This window comes from Leopardus geoffroyi, chromosome C1, assembly GCF_018350155.1.
Source record: "Leopardus geoffroyi isolate Oge1 chromosome C1, O.geoffroyi_Oge1_pat1.0, whole genome shotgun sequence".
NCBI lineage: Eukaryota > Metazoa > Chordata > Mammalia > Carnivora > Felidae > Leopardus > Leopardus geoffroyi.
In genome coordinates, this window is record NC_059328.1 from 73979979 (window position 1) to 73987771 (window position 7793).

Below are 7793 nucleotides of genomic sequence, written 5' to 3' on the forward strand. Positions count from 1 at the left end.
CACCTGTTCCCCCCCACCCCTTCAGTTCAATTCCTACCCATTAATTACTTAGGAATATTTAGGTGGCAGACACAGAGAGTACAGCAATCCCTGTCCCTGAGCCTCTGCCCCCACACAAGTCCTTTCAGCATTTTGAAATTAAGAGGTTTATTTTTTTTATTTTTATTTTTGGTTTTGGCAACCGGTTTGCTTTTATACTGCCTCTGTGGGGCCATAGGAAGACCCTGTCCCTAAACGTACACAAATCCGTTTTGGAAAAGCCTGATGCGGAAATGATCCATAGAAACAGGATTTTTCTTCTCATAAAGTTGCCTTTGCTTTTGACCATACATGGATCTTGGCACTGCAGTGTGGGGAATTTGCCCAGGCCGTTCCACAGCCTCTGCCCTGTGCCCTCGGTGGGCAGGCAGCTGTGCTTTCTTTAGCATGGGTGCTTCCGGAGGGTGACTGCTCTCAAACCAAAGATGCTTTCCCTTCACAACAGAAGGGCTCCGTCTGGGGATGTTAGCCTGAGCAGACATGACTCACAGGGAGATGTTTGCAGAACATCCTCTCCCCTTAAATTCGTTCTACCAAAGCTCTGCGAGAATCTTTTTTTTATTGCCACCTCCCACAAAAGTTTAAGAAATGTTTTTTTTCCACCTAATTTACTTTCCAATTTCTTACTCATACTTGGCTTCCATCTTTATTTTACTTCTGCGTGACTTGAAGGTAATAATATTCTTTAATAGTCGTATATACACCTTCCCACATGGGGGCTACATCCTGGTTACATTACAAGCCCGAGGCTCCCCCTTTCAATTCCTCGAAATCCAGAGGAAACCCCCCCCCCCCCCCCCCCCCCCCCCCCCCCCCACAGAAGGTGCTAGATAATTAGCTTGGCTACTGTTTGCTGCAGACAGCGTTTTCGGTTGGCTCTGGTCACAGCGCCTGGGCTTTCAGGCTGGGTCTCCCGCTTCAGCGCAAGGCCAGGCAGGACTTCAGCCGCAGCCAGACCCGGCTCCCTCACCACAAGCCCTTAATTGTTTATTAATGAAGCTTTTGCCAAACAAATCTACACATTGTCTAAACCCTCCGCCCCCAGAGTACATTCCAGCCCGCCCACGAAAGTGTTCTGTGGGGCTGCTCTCTGAAAAGTCTCATTCCTGCCCTGGCAGAGTTGGTTAGGATTCAAACTTTCTTCCTTTCTTTCCCCTTCTTTCTTTCCTTCCTTCTTTCTTTCTTTCCTTTCTTTCTTTCTCTCTCTCCTCTTTCTTTCTTTCTTTGTTTCTTTGTTTCTTTCTTTTTCTTCTTTCACCCTCCCTTCCTTCCTCTCTCTCTCTTTCTTCTTTCTTTCCTTTTTTTAAAAACTTTTACTGGCAGCGGCAGCTAAATATGAGATTGTTTCTGATCCCCTAAACATGGCAGCACAGGTGTTACCGCTCAAAACTGAGCTCGCGTCTCTTTGCCCCCATACCTCCTGAGAATGGCATCCCTTTCTGCTCCACAGCTGGTGTCTAGGCCCAGCAGACGGGAAAGCCCTGCTGGAAACTCCTCCCAAACACCCAGTGGCTGGAGCAATCCTGCAGGAATAAGCCAACGGTTGCTGCTTGGTATTTGAACATCATTTAATGAGTGCCCAGAATTCATCTGTAAATGCACATTGTTAATTTAGGGCCGGCTATTCATTAATTAGGGGTTTAGTGGCAAGTGCCATTGAGCTATCTGCAATGTTTAAGGTTACGTCAAGCCCTAGCACACGGCTTGCTGATAACAAGCTGCATCCATCTCCATTACTGGGCCACTCCTGTCTGACTTTGCTCAGCATCTTCGAAGGGCTATGCCTCTTGGAACTGAAGAATTAAACTTTTATCCAAACCAGATTCTGCTCTTTCACCTCTTCTGATTCCTTGAGTACTTCTCATTTATTTTGCCTAAATGACATCTGATTACCTAACATGGAGTGGAGCAAGGTCTTAACCTAAAACAGCCTGCAGACCTCAGTTCTCAGCTGGAGAATTCCAGTGGGTTAACGCTAAGGAAATCCTTACATTTCCATTTCATCTGATACAGGGCTCAGTGTAAAAGAAATAGTTTCTGATTTTTCTTCTCATAAAGTTGCAGTTCCAATAGAATTTTTTTTTTAAAGCCAGAGAAATACAGGAAATTAATTTTAAACCTGGAGAATAAATGTCCCTATTGGTTCAAGTTTACTTTCGCAGTGTTTCTTTCCCTGAAAATATGTATCATTTGAGGCAATCGTGGTGCCAAATGAAATAAGTCCAACCGTCTAAAGAGCCCCGCATGTCAAACCTCAGCTGTACAAACGTGGTCATGTCGGAGGTACATGCTCAGTCACCAGACGGCCTCCAAAACCTGGCCTCCTCTCCCATGTCTAGGCCCACAGTAGAAGCAGGCAGCTTGAGCAGACATTTAGGGAGATACTGCTCTTAAAGGAAACTATATAAGCACACGTTTGTTTATCCTTCAAACGCTAGGTTAGAGAACTTGCCTGAAAACTAACTTCCCACTGACAGATGGTCTCTCTAAGTAGTTGATTCTGAGAAGGGAGAGGGCTACCTGGCATGGCTGTTTAACACATTAGGGTGCTCGCAGGGAGAGCCTACTGCTCCCCTGAACCATGGTTCAATTTTAAGCATCACTGGCCGGGATGGGTTATTGCAACTACTTGAAGAAGGGCACTTGAGAGCCTGATGCTCAGTGTGCGAGGGAGAGGGGAGGAGGAGGAGGAGAATGATAGCCCAAGGGAGGGTGTCTGAAAACCTTTGCACCACTGAGCTGGCACACTTATCACAGGGTGACAGTCTATACCGCAGGCCTGCGGTGCGTTGCTGTTTGTGGTGCATGCTGCCAACTGGCTTAGAAAATGCAGATCCCCTCTCAGATAGAGCAGGAGGCAGAATGTCAGCCGACTGACATTCCCCACAACAGGGCTTCCCAGGCCCCGGATGTGGGAGTGCGGATCGTAGCGGGATCTGCCAGGTGGGTGGTGGCTCTTCCAGGGAAGGCCCTTCTCTCTGGGCTTCCAGCAGGAGCCACCCCGGGTCTGGCTTCCGGCGGGGAGGGCCCTCATCCCTTTGCCCAGAATGGCCGGGACGCCATCTTGTTTTTAATTTGGTAAACAAGTTCCACGACACAAAGATTAAACAAAAAAGCGAGTTGTATTTGTGTATCATCTTCTTGTCCTGCATCTTCCTGAACACAAAATAGAAAATGTCCTAGACACAACGTTGGGGGGGGGGGGGGGGGGGGGACAAAACAAGGCCAACAAAAGGCTTGGTTTATAACATTTAGTCATGAAGTTACCTACATTGCACGCAATTGAAAGAGACCATCTTAAGTAGAGGATTTCTTAAATTAACCGTAATGATGCGCTGGACACTCGAGGTAAGAGCCCTTTGAAGCTGACGTGCTGCAGGATAAAGCACACTCTTTCTTTGGAAAAGAGAAAGCCAATATATTGCGGTGGCAGAAGGAACAATGGAGCCAATGAAACGGAGGTCAGAGCTGAAGGTTTCTGCTAGAAGCAAGCTATACACAGGTATTTTAATTTTTTTCTTCAGACAGAAACTCTGCTCCGGGACCCAGAGCACTGCATGCAGACTGCTGGTAAGAAAAGCACTCAATTGTTCAATTTTTATTATTCAATATTGTATTAAAAATTTTTTTAGGCTCTTTAGGTCAAGGCAACTTTTAAAAGGTTAAAAGCTATTCAGAAGGGTTCCCATATCCATAAAAGCAAATGAGATTAAGCCTAAAGACTGACGGAGGAAAAACAATCATTTAGATAAACGGCCACCACCTCAAAAATGTTTTGATTTTTACCAGAGGAAGGGAATTCAGAGACTCTTGGATTGGTTGTCATATCAAGGAGAGATTCATTAAATCTGAAGCAATTATTTTTGTGCTTGTTCTTGTTTGGTGTGTTTTAGGCCAGGCCCTACCTTTCTTCAGTTACATTCTTTGTAATGGTTTGGGAAACGTAATTGCTTGGCTCCAACTTCCATCTGTCAACTACTGACCTTGCTGCTTGGGCATCTGTAACATCAGACACTATTGTCATGGAAAGAATTATGATGTTTCAATCAAATGTATTGCAAAGTTAACAAATCCATGACACGATCTGGACCACATGGAAGAGTTTAGAAAATGTGTTTCAGAGACCTCAGGGAAAAGCAAACAGGCCATCCTCATTAATGTTTATCTCCACGGCTTGACATTAATTGTGTCAAGTTACCGTATCATAACAGAGGAGCTAAATCTGAACCTCGAACTTGAGGGGAGTACTTCAGATCAAAATGTGGGGTTCAGCAAGGGAGACAAAAGCCACTCCATGCTCCCAGGGGGAAGTTCTGAATTCATATCATTGACTGACCCGTGGCAACTTTGGAATGTCTGCTTAGACTGAGTCTCCTTGGTTATTTTTCAAAGTCCATGAAGTTATGCTTTAGTCTGGTTTTTGTTGCTGATCTCAGAAAACTGCATCTGCCAGAGGGTGGGACTCATTAGAGCTGGTAGATCGGTCAAACAGGCAAAGAGGTGATTGAAGCAATCAGGGTTAGCTGATATTTACTCAAAAGTCTGAGCATAGGGAACAGCAGATTTCTGGACGTTAAAGTGAGAAAGCGAGTTGATATAAAAATTTAATTTCATCTGCTATGGAAACTGGGTCTGGCCTGACAAAATTAAAATGGATAGAAATAATATTCTGGACACTTAAATTTTATTTTCACTGTCCTGTGTCTGAACAAATAAGCATTCCAAGTAAGTAAGAGGAGCTAAAATTTCCGTTTTGCAAGAAATATTCCCTGACAAAGAGTTTTTGTGCCACGTATCTTTCACTTTTATGAACTCTAAAAGGAGAATGGTTGTTGCGGATGTTAAAATAATCGGTTTTCTTGAATCACAAAATGGCAAAGCAAAGCTGATGCATCTGTGAAGAGCTAAGAAAACGTAATTCAGTTTGGCCCTGCCCGGAGAAAATCTATTATGTGAAAACAAAAATTTACAGATGAATAAATTAGGGGGTGATTATTCATATTGTAAAAGAGTCTTTAAAGGATTCCCCTAGGATTCTTTTAAAGGCTTAGCTCCACTAGCTCATGTAAGTGTTTGTGTGCAGATCATTAACTATCTGACAGGCAGGCCAGAAATTCAGGTAGAGAGCCAAGGAGGAAGGGAGAGAATGTTCAAGAGGCAGAGGAACAGCTGACACCTGAGGCTTGCCACGCCTCAAGATAAATGATGAAACAATATTGAAAGTCAAAGTGAAAATAGGATATTTATCTACAAGTTATGCTTTATCTTCCAGAGCCCTTTACGTACCAGAATGCTGCTTGGGTCCAAAGGCAAGCTTGGCCCCCTATGTGGCTGTGTGACTTTGGATAAGTTACATAACCTCTCTGAACGACCAACCATCTAGGGCTGTATAAGTAGTAACACGAGTTAATATATATAAAGCAGTTAGGGTTCTGGCACATAGTAAATGCTGTATACATGTTTCTAAGATGATTCTGGGATAAGCTATTACAAAATATCATGTATTCTCCAAAACAGGGATTATGAGGATGATTATGACATGGAAGTGATTTAACAAAAGCAAAATATTCCCCCCATACCCCCCAAAAAGAAAAGAAGAAAACAGCAACTAAGGAACACTGAGGAATGAATACTGCTGTCTTTTTGGGGTTTCCCAAGGAAGTCAATCTGAAATTTGAACGTCTTTGAAATTATTATCCTAACTTCAGTTTTGTAGGGGTTTGGCAAACTTTCCAAGATTGAGACGCACATAGAGGCAATCAGCAACGTAGCGTCTGTTGATTTTTCTATGTTAAAAGACTTTGATTCATCTATTATTGCATTTGTCATTTTAAAAACCATAGTAAACAAGATGAAGTATAGCTTTCTTATGTGTGGGAAAGAAAACTTTTTGCTTGATGGACTTCGCTTGCTTTGCACAAAAAATGAACCCTTTCTGTGTATTCTGTCCAATGCGTCTGCCCATATGGAGTCTTGGGCTTGGAATAGACATTAATCAATTCTTTCCAAAGGAACAACCAGTAACAAAGGGTACCAACCTGCCCTCCCAGTCTGATCTGGTTAACAGGTTGCTAAACCAGACACCCCCAAGTGGTGTGAAAGCTGAGATGTGTGAGTGCAGTTAGAATGGCAGTAGGGATCAGAGTCAGGTAGATGTAAGGAAGGGCACATGTTCATTGTTGTTGAGGTGGCCCGTTTTGGGGTCCTGGCGATTGATAATTAGCTTTACCACATGTCACTTTTGACATGACATGTGAGAAAGCCCAGACTGTTTCAAGGGCCGCTAGGGCTACTTTTATTTAATTATAAAACGGTCTCTTAATTATTTAATTAAAATTCTCCTTTTGTGTCCCCCAAAACTCCTCTTCTGCTCAGGACAGGCCTCCCAGTCTGCCTAGCCCTCTGGTTATACCAGAAGACCTATGCTACTTTCTCACACTCGATTCTGTATCCCAGTTGGATACAGGTTGAATAAAAATATGCTTTCTGGTCCTCACACTTAGTTTATATGAGTGAATGCTGATGGAAATGGGTAAGTAAATAGTGTTTAAGTGCACGAGATCAAATTACTTCCTTCACAACTTGAAGTTCTTGACAGTTCTGGAAATACTATGCTTATTTTTTTTTTTTTTAAACATGGTAAAGTGGATTGATCTTTACCTAGCCTTACAGCAGATTGCCAGATTGTCAGCTTTCAATATATTACTTTTTTGAAAAAAAAATTAAGTGATTTGATTCATTTTTGGGAAAAAGTTTCTTGAGCTCAGAAAACTTAAAATCATGCAAATCTGTAAATGCTTTTTGAGTTATATAGAATAAGGGACAAGACTTTGAATAAGTGGGAACTAGTTCAGTTGCTTTTGTTTTTTAATTTTTTTAAATTTTTGTCTGTTTAAAAAAAAATTGGAATGCTTCATAGGTTTGCATGTCATTCTTACGCAGGGACCAGGCTAATCTCCTCTGTATCATTCCCACTTTATTTTATTGTTATTATTTTAAGTTTATTTATTTTGAGAGAGAGAGAGAAAGCACGAGCCAGGGAGGGTCAGAGAGAGAGGGGGAGAGAGAGAATCTCAAGCAGGCTCTGCACTGTTAGTGCAGAGCCTGACGTGAGCCTCAAACCCACGAACCGAGAGATCATGATCTGAGCCAGGTTGGACGCTCGACCGAGTCACCCAAGGCGCCCTTCGTTCCAATTTTAGTATATGTGCTGCCAAAGTGAGCACTAGTTGCTAGCTAAACAGTTGTCTCTTACTGGTTATTTCTTGTATGTCCAATAACTTTTACATGTTAGTACCAAGAATTCAAATTTTTGAATTGCTATACGCAGCTTTGCCCAAAGCAGTGTGGTTTCCCAGACTTAAATTCCCCTGTTATATTTTCTCATTATATACTTACCCTTCACAGCGTGTGACACAAGCGCATTGAGCAATGTATTTGTGTAATTATTTGTTTAATGCCTGTCCTTATATGTATTCATGTAACTATTTGTTTAATGCCTGTCCTTGTGGGTAGATAGTAATCTCTGTCATGATAGGGGGCACGTCTGTCTGGCTCACCGTTGCAGACTCAGTGGTTAGCACAGGAACACACACAGAGTAGGTGCTCAAAAAATTTGTTGAGTCACCAAATACTTGGTGGTAAATTTTCTGTGCTTATTCTATTTAGTAGAACTAAATATCATGTAAGTTCCATTGAAGTTTTTCATTTTTATTTTTTATTTTTTGCTTTAAATGTTATACATACATACATTG

The 7793-nt window shown here is 42.4% G+C and overlaps 1 non-coding gene across 1 annotated transcript; it reads right to left on the reverse strand.

Annotated features, from left to right (window-relative positions):
- Positions 1-6936: 6936 nt before the first annotated feature.
- On the reverse strand, positions 6937-7040 carry LOC123600164. The gene has a single exon (XR_006713538.1). It is a non-coding gene; the product is annotated as a U6 spliceosomal RNA (small nuclear RNA).
- Between the last annotated feature and the right edge of the window lie 753 nt (positions 7041-7793).